At 43.8% G+C, this 19,722-nt stretch overlaps 1 protein-coding gene and 1 long non-coding RNA gene across 6 annotated transcripts in view; one reads left to right on the forward strand and one right to left on the reverse strand.

Moving 5' to 3' along the window:
• GRM7 (glutamate metabotropic receptor 7) overlaps positions 1 to 19,722 on the forward strand; it is a 933,157-nt gene that overhangs the window by 911,656 nt on the left and 1,779 nt on the right. The window lies entirely within an intron of this gene.
• Positions 1 to 19,722, reverse strand: part of LOC140848323 (uncharacterized) — a 271,710-nt gene that overhangs the window by 66,205 nt on the left and 185,783 nt on the right. For 2 of the 4 annotated variants that reach the window (XR_012128984.1, XR_012128985.1), the window contains exons 3-4: positions 19,506 to 19,622; positions 10,829 to 10,947 (exon numbers count right to left, since the gene is read on the reverse strand). This is a non-coding gene — a long non-coding RNA (uncharacterized lncRNA). Of the gene's footprint in view, positions 1 to 10,828; positions 10,948 to 19,505; positions 19,626 to 19,722 lie in introns of all 4 variants that reach the window. The other 2 variants (XR_012128986.1, XR_012128987.1) reach the window with 2 other exon arrangements.

Here is a 19,722-nt window from a genome sequence, read left to right on the forward strand (position 1 = left end):
TTTTCAGGAATGATAAACTGTAAGTTGTTAAGCAAACCAAACTGTCATTTTGTACTCTCTTTTCTCCAAAATAAATACCCCTTATTTCTCACAGCCACTATCATTCCTGCTGGGTCTTACTGGTCAGCACACCAGACAGCTGGACTAACAGACTGCTGGTGCATCCCACCTGCCCACTGGGACAGGGCTCCATCGTCCCGACACATGTGAAAAAGGATAATACTGTAAAGTGCCCTCAGTGAACTGGAGCAGACTTGGGGAAATCTGTGTAAGACTTGCTGAAAAAATCAATCACATGCTATTTGAAAATATATTACCAAATAATCCAAAGTCTTAAAGAAAACATTGAATACTGAATTTGTATCAAACTTCAAAACCTAATACTTTCCATTTTTTTTCAAGAAAACTGGTTTCCATGAATGGATATTTCATGTCTACTCATACACATGAAAAGGCTACAAAAGATTCCTCATCTTTTTGAAGATGATCTCTTCAAATACCTGATAGAGGATATAAACAGGAAACTTCATATGAGCACATGATAAGAAGTTTTAAAGCATTTTTTTAACAATTCAGAAATGTTTAGCAGTTGAATTTATAAAGAATCCAATAGCTTCTCTATTGAAAAATATAATATTAAAATATCTTGTGATAATGTGAAAGGATTTTTAATCCAATTCAAGCTTTTTTCTCTCAAGTGTTTTAAATAATGCTGATGTTTTCATGTGCTGATGTACACTCATGTTAGGGCAGTTACCATGCCGCTAGGTAAGATGCCACCAAGAAGGTGCACCAATCCCATGCAGACAGAAGAAACCAACAGATGTGACATTCATACACAGAGTCACTAGCCGGATGTGGACCTGCCAGGAACCTGCCCAGCCATCCTGCCTGGCCATGGCCTGGCTTTTTGGGCTTATCGTGAATGAAGACTTCCTGGAGCTCCATGGGGCTCTTGTCCACCACGGACAGTAGCATACACTACACTCACCCTCACATCTACATGGGAGAGCATCTCATTGGCCATGTTCCACACAGAACGGCAAGGGCTGTATCTCATGCATCATGCCCTTCACCTGCAGGAACACTGAGACAAGTCACGAGTTCCTTCTCCATTTAAGAAGCCTTCCAAGGAGCCTAGACCACCAGAAAAGGCTTCTGGGGCCTAGACATGATGGACATGGTTGCCCTAAGCTTTACATATCTGCCCCAAGACCTGACGGGATCAGCATCTCACAACAGTCTGCATTACATTACTGGAACCCAAGATGGCAACACCTTGGCCAACGGCCCTACTACCCATGCCGTGCTTGGACACCAAGGGCACTATTCTGAAGAGTGGCTCAGGACAAATCCACTAGGGGAAAAATATCTGAAAGTACCTCCTAGATGCAAATGGTGATGCTAAGTGGCTATGTTTATTCTACAGTCACTCATTCCAACTAATACTCAGTCCAAAGGGACAGCTGCCAGCCTCCTGCCCCACAACTACTATCTGCACAAAGTCCAGTCTGCAGCCCACCTACACCACAATGATCTGAGGCTCATGGGAGAAGTGAAGAACCATGGATCCACCCAAATTCAAAGAACTCAGTTTACTGGGGACACATTATCAAATAATAGCTAACATATAAGAAACAGCAACTGAGAAAAATTTCTGTGAACAGGAAGTACAGGGAACTATGAAACTTGTCTGTGGAGATCAAGAATAGCTTTGTTAGGAAAGGTTCATTTGAAGGACACATAGCCTTTGTGGACACAAAGTGGTGGAAAGCCATCAAGGCAGAGAGAAAGACAAAGGTCCTGTTGTAGAAACATGAAAGATAGGAAAGATTGAGCAAAGGCCAGTGTGACTAGAGGCAAGAAAATCAGGAAAAGTGTGGTTCAGGATAGCCTGGGAAATAAAAAAATGTCAAGTCATACAAATATTTGTACAACAAATCAGACATTTTGACCTTATTCTAAAAGCAATGGGGAGCTACTGAAGAGTTTTAAGGGGGTGAGAAAATAAAGGACAAGATCTGACTTATATTTCTAAAAGAAATTCCTCAAGCGGTGAGTGGGACAATAGCTCTGTTTACAGCCAGAATGTTTGGAGATATTTTATCGAGGTTATAATGCTGGCTTTAACTACACAGGTAGTAGTAGAGATGGATAGAAGTAAAAAGAGATAAACAATTATTTCAGAAGTAAAAGCAATAAGATATGGCAACAAATTGGCTTTCGACTCCACCTCTCCAGCCATGAGAAATCCTACTGACTTGAACTGAACTGCTTGCTTATTCATTGACTCCTGCGGCCCCAGACAAGGACAAACAAATTGGAATGTGCCCATCTTTACAGAACTGTGTCACTCTAATTCAGTTTATTTTATTTGTGATCATTTAGCTATACTATGAAGTAGAAAACAATTTCTCCAAGGTACAAGGCCAATTATTTTGAGATCTTTATGAGGATATCACTATGCCATCCCTATGTATTTTATATATATATACGACTCTATGTGGAAACTCAAAATAGTTTGTATGTGTATAAAAAGTTTAGGTCGGCCATGAAGTTTAGAGGGAGCAGTCCTCAAAACTGCCCCAGTTCTGACACTAGCAGCAAGCCTGGAGGGTTCCCCAAGCCATCCTTGGATTTAATAACTTGTTAGACTCCCTGAAAGCTGTTTATTACAGTTTATTACAGGGGAAGGATACAGATCAAAGTCAGCCAAAGAGGAAGCAAAGAGCAAGAGTCTAGGAAAAGGAACCCACAGGGAGCCTTCACTGCTGCCTCCCCATGAAGTCAGGGTGCACTGCCTTCCCAGCATCCATGTGTGACAGCGACCACAGAGGACTTGCCAACCAAGGAAGCCCCACTATGTCTGCAAGACTGACTGACCGACCGACCGACCGACCAACCGCCTGTTCATGTGCCTGAACTCAGTCTCCAGGTCAACTGATATCCCAACCCTAATAAGTCACGTTGTTCCCATCTGGCCACCCCAAGGCACAAAGGCTAATACTGCTTTCCAGGAACCAAGAGCAAAAGGCAAGACCCCTCTGCAGCAAGGTTAAATTCCTTGCTTCATACATGCCAATGGCTTGAAAAAATGTGACGAGTGGTAGAAATGGATCAATATTGAATTGAAATGAGAGTATAAGCATGTAGAAATATGCTGTTTTTCTTACAAGCAGCAGATTAAATGAACCACGGTTAGAGTCTACCTTTCCCAGCACTAGTTTTGTTCTCTGAAATAGGAAGCTGTGCCTAAGAATTTCTCTCTCTGTTCTCTCCTGCTGGCCTCAAAATCCTATGGTTCACTTAGGGGAAAATACACTTTGGGGGTTGCCTAGAAGGGAATTTGGTCTCTCTTGCAGCATTTTCATCTTTCTCCAAAGTCTGAGTTGCCCGGGTGAGTCATTTCTTGTGAACTGAGCCGGTTACTGGACCAGACCCTAGGTCTCCCCTTCTGCACCTGAGGAACTACCGCAAGGAAGCAAAGCGGCAGGATGGTACCCTGCTGAGCATGGCTACTGCACACACATGGCCGTTCAACAGAACTGAGCAGTTTCCATGGAGACCAACACTTGACATAATGTGTAATGGTGCAATAATCAAGAGCGCCATGGTAAATTAGCGCCATGTTAAGCTGGCGGAGCCACTGAAACGCCATCTATTTTTTTTCCACTACCTATTTTAAAAGAAGATGAAAATATAAGACACTATCTGATGGTGGAGCCACTATGGCCACCAGCAATTTTCCAAATCACTGAGAGAGGATGCCGCCAAAGCATTGCCAGGAGCTAACATGACACTGCTGTGTCCTCGCAGAACTTCTGTGTCTCTTTCTCTCCCCCATTCCTGTGGGCTCTCCGTCCAGGACAGACCCACTGCAAATGGCTCCAGTGCTGGGCCCTCCTGGCTCGGCCCTCTCGCCATGTCCTTCTTCGCCAAGTTCAGCCTTTGCCGTGCCACGTGGGAACAGAGCACTGTAATGGTTCGGATTTTCCGTATTTTCCACACTCTATAAAACAAGCTGATTACCGACTTCCAAATTCGGAAAATGGGAGTTTGAGGTGTTTATCAAATTGGGAATCTCATGGTCCACATGTCTTGGTTAATTTCACCTAATTACAGAATTTGAATTTGACAGGACATAACAAGTTTCTTCTGTCATTTTATTTGCCTCATCAACTATGATTTTTTGGTTTTTGTTTCTATAACAACAACACATACCTATTTTTTGTTTGTTTGTTTTTTTAATGTTAAGAACAGGCTTTCGTATATTTTGTTATCTCAAATGAGGCCTAGGTCGTTTTCTTTTTTAAGTACATTTATTTTAGATGGATTTGCAGAAAGCAGTGAACAATATTATATACAGTAAGCAAAGATGCCAACAAATAAAAAGGTGGTAGAATGGCTGACTGAATGGAAAGCACAGAGTACTACAGGGGGAGAGAGGAGAGAAGACCTAACTCTGCTGGTGAAATCAGAGAAGTCTTACTGGGAGAGGTGACATAAGATTTGACTTTCAGAGGCTGACAGGAGCTGACAAGGTGAAGGGGCACAGTCTGTTGGATAAGGCAAAGGAAAAAGAGCTAAGCATGTTATGTTTATATTTATGTTTACAGATAGAGAAACAGGTAGTTAACAGAATATGGAGAGCTAGTCCGAACATTTATTCACAGAAGCAAAGGCACGTGCCTGCCAGAGGGGTAGCCTGACTGGGATGAAAAATGTGAGGTCAGTGGTAGACGTCAGAAGCCATTCATCTGTGATGACATGACACCTGACGTTCTGCCATTTGATACACCCCCAACTCATTCAGCAACCATCAAGGACCCAAGACAGTACCCTGGGGCAATGTGTGGGTTAGCGTGGGGTTAGATACTAGGTTGGGCTTTCTCAGAAAAAGATTACATGTAATTTATATGAAGAATATAAAAATATAAATATTACATGGAACTATGTATAAATTGTATCTAATTTTAAAATTGGATGTGTGTGCATCCACTTTACAAACTGTGTTTAAACAGCACGTGGTCACCAGGAAGTAGTCAGGCAGGAGGCGGGGCGGCTGCTGGGCCCCTCCCTTCTCTATCACCCAGAGTAACTCCATCATCTCCCCTGTCTTCCCCAGTCTGATTTCTTTGAGTTAGGGTTCCAGACAATTCAGGTCTGCCTGCCAAGGGACTGGCTCACTTAGTCCTGGGCTCTTCGCTCACAGTTCCACCTTTGGCCTGGGCCGTGTTCCCCCACCTGAAAACTTATGCTTTCAATAAGTAGCTATGTTTCTTAAACTCCTGGCCTTGATTTGGAGAAACTTAGGCTGGGGGGCTCTCCCCATGATTTCTGAACCCCTTTTCTCTGTAACAGGATGCTGGCATCTACAGAGGACATAAATGTGTCAGTGCAGAGGGACCATCAAACTATGCTGGGTCCCACCTTCACTCCCCTTACCCCAGCCTTCGCTTGTGCATTAACTGCTCCCCCACCTGAGCCTGACCCACGCTCCCTTTTCCCCTACAACCTGTTGGTATTCTAAGAATTCACTCAGGCCCTGGGATGAAACCTCTGAAATCTAAATGCTGACCCACTGTGTTGTAGTATAAAAATTAAACAATTTCATTCAACCTTAGGTTTATACTTTTTAAAGCGGTTCAGCATTATTTCTTCTTCAAACACATTAAATTTCATTCTCAGCCTCATTACCTGGGCAAAGAAATGCATGATACATAGATCTGAAGCCATTTTCGTATTTTTCAAAAGAGAACTCTCAAATTTGAAAACCCCAAAGGACTGAGTTCTGTTGCAGTGAAAGGTTTTGCACAGAGTGCAGCCCTGTCACTCACAAGCTCAGTCACTGCTGGAGACGGCCAGTCAACTTCCTTACAGCACTTTCCTGGCACCTTGCTGTGTCTTGTAGCTCACATCTGGGAGCCACGGCAGGCAGTGCGGTAAGGAGGAAGCCAGGCAGCTGACCAAAGCCACCAAAGCCGCCCCAGACCCAGAGGACAAACCCGGCACTGAACTGCGTATTGCAGGGCAGACGTGGCTGCCTCCATAATGATGGGGGAGGCCAGGCGTGGCGTGGGCCCTGCCTGGCTCTTTCCTTCATTTGCCTGAGGCTGCTCTTCTACTGTGGAGGATATATTTGGCCACAATCATCAGCCTGGGGAACAAAACCCTGGGGAGACCTTGCCTCGGTCTCACCTCTCCCAGCCCCAAATGTCATAACCTCAGTGTCAGTATTACTCGCACCTGGAGATGGTGGTGTGTGCTATTCAACTTGAGGGACTGTAACAAGAAAATACTATTTTCTCTCTAGGGATAAGGACCTAGTTGACCAGAATTAACTAAAAAGGATGAAAGATTCACTGCCATGCCACAGAATCTTTCTGAGCAAGGAGAATAATTTCTTGATCTCTGAATTAACATGGGGGGATGGCTAGTGAGAACACAGAGGCCCCCGTGATCATCTGCCTGCCCTGCAGAGTCCCTAAGGGAACTATGTTTGTACAGCTCACCAAAACAGTGGGGAGACGGGATTATTTACTCTTAGCTGGGTCTTCATCACCAAGCGTGCGCTAAACTGAGGGTGAAGCACAGGAGAGAGTCCTTGGCCAGCAGCAGAGGCGAGGACAGCACAGGGGAGTGAGGTTTCTCCCCTGAGACCTGAGGAGCACCGGCCCTGCGGTCCCAGGCACCAGCCTCTGGAGCAGTTTCTCCGGGAATAAGGGAAGCCAAAGAGTGAGGAGGCTGGTTTGGGGCTCCCACGTCTGGGCTCATGGGAAGAGACGAATCAGACCCGCCACACTCCCAGAGCATGATCTTCCTGTTACCCTCTGCAAGGCCCACCCCTTAGGTCTGTGGTTCTGTGCAAGGTCAACAAATGGCACCAAAATGCCTTGGGAGGTGAGGGGCCCTGAGAGAAGGTGGAGAGGGGCCCAGGGTTACTCACAGAAGTCAGACCCAACAGCGGGGTGCTTAAAGAAGGTTCTGAGTTGAATCTGAGTAACATCCATGTGCCTGTAAGAACACACAACCCTCAGAGCACCCATTCCTGTAGGGAGGCTGCCTGAGAGGTGCTCTTAGCTGCCAAGCAATACCGAGTTGCGGCTTAGCCTGCCGAGCGGAACACGGCCCAGGCCAAAGGTGGGACTGTGAGCGAAGAGCCCAGGACTAAGTGAGCCAGTCCCTTGGCAGGCAGACCTGAATTCTGGAATCCCTTATGGCTCTAGAATAAGCTTACAAAGGAATTCATCACACAGTTTCTATTAAATGGGTAATACTTCTCTTGTAATTAGAATAGTGTATTTCTCTACCATGTTTCCACCTGCATCTCTGACAAAGAGAAAGCAACCGAGGAGACAGAGGGGGACAAACGAACACGCATCAGGGCTGGACGTTTTAGTAACAGTGAGTGCATATGAAGGGTTTCCTAAGTACTGTACTTTAATAATCCTCAGAACCACTCAGCAAGTAAGATCTATCATTATCCTTATTGAACAATTAAGTCAGTTGAAGCACAGAGCGGTTAGCCAGTCTGCCCCAGGTCACACAGTGAGGGCAGAGCAGGGATGCAGACTCCCATGGTCTAGCTCGAGCCTCACCTGTTCACACCCCACTCGCACATACAGACAGAAGATGTATCTGAAACACTGCACGTTCCACCTCCCTTTATTATTTTTTAAATCATTAGTTCTTCCTGTTGCTCTTCACTTCTCACTACATTCTGAGTACGTGTTCCTTCCCTCCTTTGCTCACTTCCACCTCCTCCTGCACAGGGGCAGCAGGAACTCAGCAGCCCTCCCCGAGGCCAGGTTCCCTCCCCGCTGACATTCCCCACCTCTGACTCCTGACTGGCACCCACCTTTGTGCCACCAGGCTCTTGACTTCCTAGGAACTGAGCATGTGTCCTGGGTGCAGGAGTGTCTGAGGAAACCCAACGTCTAGTTCAAAGGTCCACAGCCTTGGCCCACAGAGGGCTTTCTAACACGCTGTGGGTGATGAGTTCCTGGCTCAGAGGCACTTGAGACAGACATGTCCATGCCCGTCTGCCCCCCACTCATGGCACAAGACTTGTCTCCCCACCCAGGATCTACTCCCGAATGACTGCTCCTTTGACCAGCAGTTCCCCACACTCATCCCATAACTACCCTGTGGCTGAGATACATCTATTGCCCTCATTTCTATTTCTTCTGCCTACAGAGAAAATAATGCTGCTCAGAAAATAGATTAGGGTCTGTAAAATGACGGTTATCCAATACCATTTCCAGCCCAAGTGATTTTTTTTTTTTTTAGAACCTTACATGCAAACTTCTCAAAGCCTAGGGCATATATTAAGTAGAAAGCATCAGTAGGCTTTTATAAAAAAAAAAAAAAAACCCATGGCATGGACAGAGCAGTGATTGTTTGAATTTGCTCACAGACTGCCACAGAGGATGTGGAAATGGAATTTAAAAAACAGTCCCTGTTCAACCTGAATACATAATATAATTCACCTGGAATCCTAATCCCATAGGTGGAATAATGCTGCTGATCGATTGTACTTTTGTGGTCGGCCCTCTTACAGAAATTGATATTTGGGCTGTATTTACAGGCTATCTAAAAAGCCAGCTAAAAGTAAGTCGATCCATTCAAACTGATTCCAGGAACACTGTAAGTGGTGAGCAAGGAAATCGGCTGCTCAAGGCTTATGGAATTTTTCTGGCTGACTCAGGGATACTGATGACCTCTCTTTGTTTCACCCCATAGAGGTGACACTCTTATTTTCAGAAATGTATCACTCTACTCTGTTTACTTGGTGAAGCATGCTGAGCATTATTTAATCTGTTTTTTGCTCAAGCAGGAATTCTGAAAGGGCCTTGGTTTCATTTTTCTGACCACTGGTGCCAACTGCAGAAAGACGGCAAGCCCAGGAGGCTAGAAATACTGGCTCCTTCCCCACGAGTGTCTTAATTTCCTGAAAACGGATCGTTCTTTTCCATCCCTCTTTTCTAAATGGTGACTGGTGACCTGTTTCTTCTCCCCCATTTAAAAATGGAATGAATTATACACAGGCCAAATTGAGTTTTCATTTTAAAATCACTGAAAAATGGATAGAAAATATTTCCAAAACTTTTTTAAAAACTGAAATCAGGCTTTCGTTTTGTCTTGTTTTTGCCAGTAGGCAGAAGCCAAGCACAACCCTCTTGCCAGCTGCAGTGTGAGAATGTGAAGCCAGGTTGAGTGGAAAATTCTGCAGGTGGTTCTAGAAGGTCTGGAAATTGCTGGAGCATTTTTCTCCCTTAGAAACCAGAAACAGGTAGCCATTCGGCCAAAGGATTTTCACATCACGGATATTTCAGTCCGTCACTGGTGTGAACTGGTCATTAGAGAAGCAATGGATATAATGCAGAAATTATAAGAAGGTAAATGGAAACCTGGATTCCAAAACAAGAGCCCAGGATTAATCCAGTTCCTGTCATCAACAACTCATATAGCCTTGTTTTAGACGTCTGATGGTAGTGATGATAATCGTATCTTCTTAGTGCTAAACTCATTATATAAATCATCATGTCAGATCCTGCCAACATCTAATACTACCATGCTCATTTTGCGAACAATTTAAAGACAAGGAAACTGAGGCTGAAAGATCCCTCCCAAGACCGCAGCCTGCACAGCAGAGCTGGTATTTAAAGAAGTCGGACATGAGCGGCCTCTCCTTAACCACAATGGCCCATCTCTTCCTACGTCAGGGGCGTAGGTGATACCATCTTCCTCTTTCTGGGGGGAAGGCAAAGGCTGAACAATATTCAACATCTTTTTTTCAGCTACAGCCTTTTCTTTGAATGTAAAGTGCAGTCTATGATCACACTGGCTATTTCCGATCCCCACTCCAAGCCGGAACAAGCGCCTCCTTTCCTTCTCCCAGCGTCCCTCCCGCACTGGCTCCCCCGGGGAGCAGGGAGGGGCTCCTGAGCAGTGGGACACCACCTGCAGGGTGGATCTGTAAGCGCGCATCCCAGCCCTGGTGCTTCTGAGCCTCCGAGCCTCCTGAAGCTGACACACTGAGACCTCCCGAGCTGAGCACACCGGAGGATTCGCTGCCTCCTATGTCAGGCTGAACCGTCATGGGAACTTGGGGTGTGGAACTCCAGCAAAGAAACCCAGGGTGACAGGTGCTAAAGATGAAAAGGAGTGTGCACCAAAGATGTCATCCTGACTTCTTCGGACTTACTGGCCAGCCCTGCCCGGCACAGTGTGGACACTTAGGAAATGCTTGCCGGATGAGAAACCTCTGAAGCCCCTGACATCAGCCCCGGCTCTCCTAACCCACTCTTCCTCTATCAAAAACCCATAGCTTGAAAAAGGCTGGAATATCTGATATGACATTTGATGTGTTCATTAATCTCTCTGAGCCTCAGATTCCCTTTGGTAAAGTAGGGACAACACTGGTGTCTCCTGGTAGGGCTGGCTGGAAGGATTGAAAGGGCTCGTGAATTAAAATGTTTAGACTTCCTAGCACATTTTAAGTGTTCAACAAATGCTACCACATTCAGAGCACAAGGGTTTGTACTGGTTGGTGCCTCATCCAGATTCCATACGTTTCTTAACTTCTGGGAAAGAACTATTGAGAGGAGAAAAAATTTTAGTGTCCGTGATCTCAGTCAATGTTTACTGAGATTAAGGATTCACCCACATAGTTTCTGATAAATTGTGGAAGTTACCTACCTTTTGGGATGTAACAGATTGGAGTGTTGAGCACATAAAAGCTTCCCAGAAACCATGGATTTTGAGTTATCACTGCTAAGTATGTTTGGTAAGCCACCTGGCTAATGTGGGCCCAGTGGGCACATACCTTCATCCATCACAGACACGCGTGGACAGCGTCAGCCTCAGTCTTTTGGTCAGAATCAGCATGGTGGTTGCCCCAGTTGTCACTTTGCTTTATCAGTGCAGACACAGCTCAATTCTTAACTACAAAATCAAGTCGTGAATAATGGAGGATAGCTTGCTTCAGCAACTCTAACTGACATTCTTAGGTCACTCAGCAGCAGCTATCCAACTTATTAAATCAAAATGGAGAAAAGCAATATATAAATAAGTGCACATATACAATCTCTAGCAATTGATTTTGCAAATAACATAACTACTACAATAAGGGGTTCCCAGAATCAATGATCACTGGCTACGATACTGCACAAAATGATATGGATTACATGTAAGAGTAACAGCAGCCATCGATTATGTGTACAAGTCTGTCTGTACAATACAAAACTGCCATTTCTGCCATAGAAACTGCCAAACCCCTGCTTCCCCCAGCCCTGGGCACCTTTGACTAATACACCCTCTCAAAGTGTACGATTTCAGTATCACACTGGAGCAGAGATGAAATGTTGGCTAATGATGGCAGTGTAACTGGCTGGAAATAGAGACATGTTGACAGTGATTGACAGATTCCTTTCCCAGTGAACGGATGAGAGGCACAAGGTGCTCTGACAAGTCCTCAAACCTCCTCAAGGAGAGCTGGTGGCACCCTAACAGTATCCAAAAACCAAACTACTGACACTACTGACTTACTTCCATTTTGCAGGCAGCTCAACCTTCTGCTTTGGAAGTACCGCTTACCTCCAAGGGAAGGGCATGTGCACACACAGTGAGCCAGAGTCATGTGTGTGAGAGTCTCCAGATGCATGCAGAGAGAAGACTAACCCTACTACATATCCCATCTTCTCGCCACCAGGCGCAGAAGCAACACTGCCTCAAGGGTGTTTATTCTTGGGCGGATGTTATGAGGCAAAGACAGGGCGAGCTCCCAGCTAACCTGGGAAGTGTAAATTTTGCTTGGGAAATGGAGGGGTTCTCAAATTCTTCATGATGAAACTTTTTGAATGTTCAGAAAAGCATGAAGAGTGACAGCTTGATCCACCACAGATAACTAACACCTGCTAACAATGTGCCGCATTTGCTTCATCTGTATCTCTGTACGCTTGCCTTGAACCATTTTAAACTAACCTTGGATATCACAATACTTTACTGCAAAATATTTTAGCTTATCACAAAATACAGACATCTCACAACACTGCCATCATAGCTCACCAAGTTCATAGTAATTCTCTCCTGTCACTGAACACCCAGTCCAAGGGCTCAGAGAGACAGTCTCCTTCTCCTTCCTGGTAGAAGGCACCCCACCTGCTTCCTCAGTCCAGTATCCCCAGACCAGTGCCCGTGGCCCAGCAAGGTGCTCACTTTCACAAACCCCTGCTGAGTTCTAGCGATGGGAATTACACTCTCAGAATCCCTCAGGTGACATCACAAGGGGCCTGACCCTGAGTACAAAGAGGAGCAGGCAGTGTAGACCAGACCATTACACATCAACACAGTAAACAGAATATGTTTAAGGAAAGATTGTAGCCCATCAATTTAAAAACAAGAATTCAATGGATAGCCCTAGGAATTGTGAAATAGTCCTAAGCTCCTTGAGCCTAATATCTGCATTGAAGGACCAGTATCAGTCCATTACATTCAAGCTACTGGATTGGCCATGTGGTGAGAAAAGGAGAGAAAACGTTTGTACAGAACAGGCTGAAGATGGAAAATGGGGTGCTATGAGGCACCTGGGCTGGCTGAGCATGGGCTGTGCTGCTCTGATGGTGGGTCATGGTCCCCTTCACCCCTTTTCTTTGCTGAGCCCAGAGCCTTCTGTGGTTTCCTTTCCTTTGAGCCTGCTGGGTTCTCTGCTATCTGCCGTCACAGTGAAAGCCAACTGAACGTGCCTGACATGTCACACACACACCCTCCAAAATCAAACAAGCAAACACCTTACCTCTGACCGCTTCCCCACAACAGTGGCCCGAAAGGCTCTTGCCTGTGTTCTCACACCAGGAGAGCACGGTGTTGGGAGGGTAAAGGGGCCACGGTGAGGCGCTTCCTCATCTAGAACCCACTGCATTGTTGTCCTGGAATTCCGCTTCCCACGAATAGTCCTAATCATTCCATCATTTCTTAGATGATCCCCTTTCCTGTAGTTACTGTCCCTTACCTCTATCCTTTAATCCATCCTTCAGGCTACTGTTGGAACACTCTCTCCTTCTTTCAAATATTGGTGAACTTTCCATAGTTGATCCTAATATTCAGAACCCAAATGGAGCATGAAATACCTCTGGCAATCTGAGATTCACCTCCCTAGTTGCTTTGTTTGGTATATTCTTCTTTCTCTGCACTAATGCCATGCCCATCAAACCCTCCCACTTTCTGCCATGTCTCCAAACCCGCAGCGTTTCCCTGGAGTGTTCCTTCGCCAACGCAGCATCCTCCACGTGCAATGTTCTTCAATATCTACTCTTCAGGAGTTTTTTCTTCAAAATACTCCTGTTTTTCGCAGGCATGGAAATGTCTACAATTCTATATTCTCTCCACTTTGGAACCTTTTCTGAGGTCCTCAGACTAGATTTTTCACCACTTCCTCCATGCCCAAGTTTATGATGCCACCTCCTGCCAGTGTTAGGACCCTTTATGCACACGGCCGTTTCTGCTCACTCTCCTTCTTCCGGCCATTGTGGCCTTTCAGGTGCTTTACACCTGCTGCTCACTCTAGGATCAAAACATGCTCACAACTTCTCTCATCTCCTTCCAATCTCTGCTCTCTACCACCTCTCTGAATCTCAATTGCTACCACTTCTAGGACAGTAGCCTCAGCCTAATCCCATCTAGCCCCTTAGTCAGTTTTTCTCACAGTGTTTGGGGTTACTCAACATTAACATAGTGTTGATCCTAATTATTTGCAAGTTCTCTATTTGCAAATTCACCTACTTAATGATTTTCAACTCCAAAACCAATACTTGCTTTCCTAGTTATAAGTGGACATAGCTGGGCAGCAAGATCTGAGTTGCTCAATGCACATATTCTAAGCTAAGGTCAAACAAGGTGATGTTCTGCTTTGTTTTAGCTCTTACATGTAAACAAGTGTGATTTTTTTTTGCAGTATATTTAGTATGTTTCACATTTTTTTGCTCTTTAAATATTTTAAAAATTTGTTTTTTTAAACCTTGTTGTTTAAAATGGCCCCCAAGCATAGTGCTGAAGTACTGTCTGGTGTTAATTCAGGAAGGCTGGGATGTGCCTTCCAGAAGAAAGGTGCACGTATTAGATGAGCTTCATTGAGTCAGGAATGATACTGCTGTTGGCTGTGAGTTGAGTGGTACCCAACCAACAATATGTATCAGTAAGGTGTCTTTAAAAAGAGACAAACATAAAACAAGGTTATGTCTTGACTGGTTGAATGTGGGCAGAGACTCATAGGAACCTAACCCTCTATTTTTCTTAGGAGCAGCAGCTGAGTATGCACTAATTCCATGTTTGTGGAAAATTCACAGAATATTACAAGTAACAAGAATTGCCTGCATTTACTTTTTTTAAATGATCTATCTCCCCATCCCCCACAGAATGTAGGCCCCATAAAATTGGCAACTGCAGTGCATTGTGACAAGGCTATATATTCCCCTGCATGGGACAGTGTCAGACACATAGAAAGTGCTGAAAAAGTAGATCTTGAATGCACTGAACCAGGAGTTATTCAAGGATAGAGACTATATTCCCCTGCCTTTGTGCCACTAGCTTTTAACCAAGCTACTACTACACTGTGAACTCTTAGCAATAAATAGCTGAATCAATGAATAAGAGAACGAATGAATGGTCTGTCAATCTCCTATTCCAAAATAGCCAAGGCTTCTCATCCAGTGACCCTAAATACTACTCTGCTACTGTTTCAGTGCTACTGCCTTATTTGTTACATTATCCTTAAGACAGACTTTGATGACGCAGAGCTACAATCTTACATGCACTACTGCACTGCATCCATAATATGCTCCAGAATGCTCGCATCTGTAGTATACTGAAATTGCAATATACAGAAAAGCCTTTTAATGTCCAGGCAAAGCACATCTTTGAAAAAGTAGAAATCTTTGATGCAGTAATTTAGTGCATCTTTGTTTTTCCAAGGCAAAACATACAGTCTCATCCAAATTACCCAGATTTTAACTCAACGAACCTTAAAGATGTTTCAAAACAGACTCAGTCAATTTGCTTCAAATATATCTTCTAAGAACCCTGTAGACCTCTGCTTGATGTTGTACATCTTAAAGTACAAAGTAGATATTTTTAAAGAAACACTAGAATGCTTATTGACTGCTTTCATGGAAGAATTGAGAATTGCTTCCTCAATTTCAGCCAGGCTCTTTTGCACCCCTCCCCACCCCCAGATGCTATAAAGGGGAAAGAAGAAAAGAATACTGTGGTTTAAAAGTTACAAATGAAATTCGAGGAGTTATACAAATGATTAGCGTTACATACAATAGTACCAAGGGGCAGGGGGAGGGGTGGGGTTTGGCACAGAAAAAAGAAAAAAGATCGCAAAGCCCAGAAGTCCCATGTATTATCTTGTGCTCTGTTTCTCTCCTGAGACCCTCCCAGAGCTGACAGTGACTAGAGAGAGAAGCCCTCGGCAGCAATACAGCCAATAAATCCTGAGCACAGACTTTGTCACACTCTCAAGGCACTAGAGTAAGCAGTCTCTTCCACCCTGACACTTCCCGTGCTAAAGCTGGGGACATGCATGAGGAGTAAGTGATGTACCCTGGTTGTGCTAAGTATGGTTGGCAAAGGAAAAGCAGAGAGGCCGTGAGAGAGTGAGCAGGGAGCCTAACTGGTCTGGACAGGCCAGGAAGGGGAGCAGGTAGGTGACTTCTGGAAACTTCAACTGGAGTAAGAAAGCGGACATAGCCAATTAAAGAGAGAAGGTGGTTCGCACTGCAGGGAGGGAATAGCAAGAGTGAAGGTGCTGCTTCAAAACCAGCGGCAGCTCCCCAGGGAGTCTCAAATACCACAGCCTTGACTTAACAGGCACGGCCATTTACAGGGGCCTCCGTTAGGAAGCGAAATCACCGGAGAATTGTGCCTTGCTCACGCCTCTGTTTCCAACCTTGAATTTAGAATGGCAGCATGCATACAAACTGAAGTAATTATCTGGCCCCTCCTCGCCTGCCAGCATTCAGTTCCAGACTCTCCGACACCCCTTCTCACGCACCCTGTTGGTATATTTTTTATATCGCTCTGCCTCCTTCCTCCGTTCTCTCATTCTTCACCATCTACCCACACCAAATGCCTCCCTGAGAAGCCTTCCCAGGCTTAGTACAAAACCTCCCCATCCAGCCCTTGAGAAATATCTGTAAGCACCTGTCATGGGCACTGTAATCATCTTCCTCACCATAACACACATTTCCTAACAACAGGGACCACATCTGGCTCATTATCTTTTTTTCTGATAAAAGTGGGGGCAAGTAGTTGGCACAGTTTTCTTAATGGTTTTCTAGGCTGCTGCTTCTCTGTTCTCTCAAATGGGATCACTATTAGCTGCAAATAAGGCAGGCTGGTCCTAGCAGCTTCGATGCTCCATCATCCATTTGCAGGCCTCCCTCATTCAAAACCTCTGGGGTCCTCCTCAGGATGACTCTGGCCTGTGATTACATATCTTATCCTCATCATGTTAAATGGAAAAATGCAAAAGAAAGGCCAACCACTTGCTGATGACACATGCTGATGATAGCAGCCTTTGTAAATGTCTTCAATAATCTGAATATACAATGAATGAGAAGTGAACAAAGGGCTTGGACACTTCCAAACTGCTTTGCAAGGTTAGCATGTATTAGCGTGAGTGGCATTTAGTAGGTATTAAATAATATTTTCTTAGATGGATGGTCAGATTAGGAGAGAAATTCAAATTTTTGGAGCTTTGGCAATTAGATTAGAATGAATGGTGGCCTGGAATCCTGACTTCTTTAACTGGCTGATCTTCACCACCACCAAGCGCTTTGCATCAAGAAGCCGAGCTAACTGACATGAGGGCTGCCGGGCGTCCCTCTGGCGACGGTCGTGACAGAACCGGAGCTGGGGCACAGGAGGTGCAGATAAGTCTCCACCCTTTTAGGCCAGAGTTGAACTTGCCTAACTGTGAGTGCCTCCTTTTCTGTAGTCATGTTTTTCATTCTTGTTTTGGGTTATACATGTTCTTGGTTGAGTAATGTGCTACTCCTAGGTGACAGTCAATTAAGAATAAAAGACTTAGGAGAAATCATTACAAAAAGAAGTACTTTTTTTAAAACATAAAAGGGATGTTTACTAGCCATTTGGAAATCAGAATGAGAACTAATAATTGAACGTAACATACTCTTTTGCCATTAAGTGATAGGTTAAGGACAATTCACTGATGAAATGAACAGGCAGGAAGCAGGCCATTGACCACAAAAGTCATCACTAAAAGTACAGCTCACCCTTGAACAACATAGATTTAAACTGCACAGGTGCACTTGGATGCAGATTTTTTCCAATAAATAAATTGGGAAAACTTTTGGAAATGTGTGACAAGTTGATGAAAACATATTTTTTTCCTCTAGCTTACTTAATTGTAAGAATACAGTATATGATACATATAACACCCAAAATATGTGTTACATGACTTTTTATTTTATCAGTAAGGCTTCAGGTCAACAGTAGGCTAATGGCAGTTAATTCAGCGAGTCAGAAGCACATCTTTGACTGCCAGCACCTCAGTCCCCATGACAGTCCAGGGTTAATTGCATTTCTTTTTGTTTGAATAACTACAACCCCTATTATGAAGCCTCCCTCCCAGCTGAAATATTTATAAATAAATGAGTGTGAGTTATGGCTGGCAAGGGAGTGGTAGTGGGTGGAAAGGAGAAACACAGATACTGCTTAGAATGGTTTTGTAGAAAAGCCAGCTTGGCCAAAGTTCCATCAACTCTTCAAGATGCTTGCTTTGAGAACTACGCTACAGATGCCTTCTAAAAAATCAATAGAGACCAAACCACATACTCCTATTGCTGCTTAAAATCTGTAACTTTATAAGAGGAAAGATTCTAGCTACTTTAAACTAAAAACTTAGTTTAAACTAAAAACTAAAAAAATAGGTTTACCACACACCTATTTTGAGTTAAGTATTTTTCTTTCTTAGGCTATAAACTACATCGCTATTCAAATAAGTGGGCTTATCAGATACCGCAGGCACTTGTACTGTTTACTCACAAGGCTGGCATGGTTTAAAAATAAACATTATAATACTCTGGGCACTGCTCTGTAAAGTACACAAACTAGGACCATGGAACTCCTCTGTCATTCTGCAATGTTCCTGAGCTATCTGCAGAGACAGCATGCACTAAGGTTAATTGTTTGTATAGAGTTTTGTAATTGAAAAATACATTTATACATTATCAAATACAGAAACTAGGGTATTTCATACATTCATGCCATTCACAGCCTACAGGGTGACAATTATTCTACCCATTTTACAAAGACTCAGAGTAGTTCAGAGTTATTGGACTGACCTAGGTCACACCATGAGTAACACAGCTTTATCAGAACCTGAGTTAGTTGAGTCCAAATGCAGCCTGACCTCCTGACTGTCATATGGAGGGGAACGTACACATTCAAACACCAGCCTGATTTTGGAATGCTGCTTGGGTGCTTGAACCCTAAACCTTCCTGTGTAAAATGGGGTTAGATGGCCCTCTTCTCAAGGTAACTTGAGGACACAAGAAGGCGGCCAGCCAAGCAATGAATTTCTATTATCATTATTGCTTCCAATTTTTAAAAACACAACCTCACTTTGATTATAGTGTAATGCAAACCCATGTTCAGCTTTACAGGGTGAAGATGGTATTTGCTAACTTACTGATTTAACTTTTGGTGAACACTCCCTGAGTAATCGGTGTCTTAAGGTGACCTGCTTGAGGGATTTCAAACATGTTTTGCTTTTTTCACTAAACAGTTATGCTTATATGGAAAACAATCTTAATTAATCACACGGAAGAGGTGGTCTCAGATATTTAGATCTGTATAAACTTCTGGTGTGATTTCTCCCCCCTTTGTCCTGAGGATAATTACTATGTTGGCATTTGGCACCACATGCTGTGACAATTTCTTGCAACTCTCAGCTGGAGTTTTCTAGCTACAACACTGCAAATAGGCTCTGGAGTAAAGAAATATCTTTAGAAAGTTTTCACCAAGCATGTTGTTGAAGACAATGGTGGTATGGTAACAATGGGAACTTTACTGGGCTATTATTGAGGCCAAATTTTTAATACAGAAAATAAAATCACTCCTTTTGTATAGCATGCACAAGCATATATGCATCTGTAACATACTGGCTATGTTACTCAAAGTTCAGATACAGACTCTCTTAGGATGTTATTATGGCTTGTCCATTCCCCCAAATTCACACAGGAATTTCTACTTACCAGTTCTGGAAGAATTTTTGCTACTTGTTTTTGTTAAATGAACAATACTATTTGGTATCTCAGAACAGTAAGTAAAATGAGCCATTGGTAAATGCCACCTACATGACAGCTACTTTGTATCCACCGAGGCTAATGCAAAAACTAAGACAATGAATCAGGAACATGTCACATCACAGTGATTGTATTACTTGGTACTGATAACTAGATCATAAAGCAGAGTCATACCTTGGGATTTTGGTGTCTTTGTTTCCAGCATGAAGATAGGAAAGGGTCTGATTTGCTCTTCAGCTGCTCATTGAGGTCTAGCCCATGTCTAGCATATGGTAGGCAATCGATACATATCTGCTGAATTAATAAATGAATAAATGAATGAATAGGTAAGTGAGTAAAGGGGAGTCTTGAAATCATTGTACCAAATAGAAAAATAATTTATTCTGCATTT

The sequence above is a fragment of the Manis javanica genome, chromosome 3 (assembly GCF_040802235.1).
Source record: "Manis javanica isolate MJ-LG chromosome 3, MJ_LKY, whole genome shotgun sequence".
Taxonomy (NCBI): domain Eukaryota; kingdom Metazoa; phylum Chordata; class Mammalia; order Pholidota; family Manidae; genus Manis; species Manis javanica.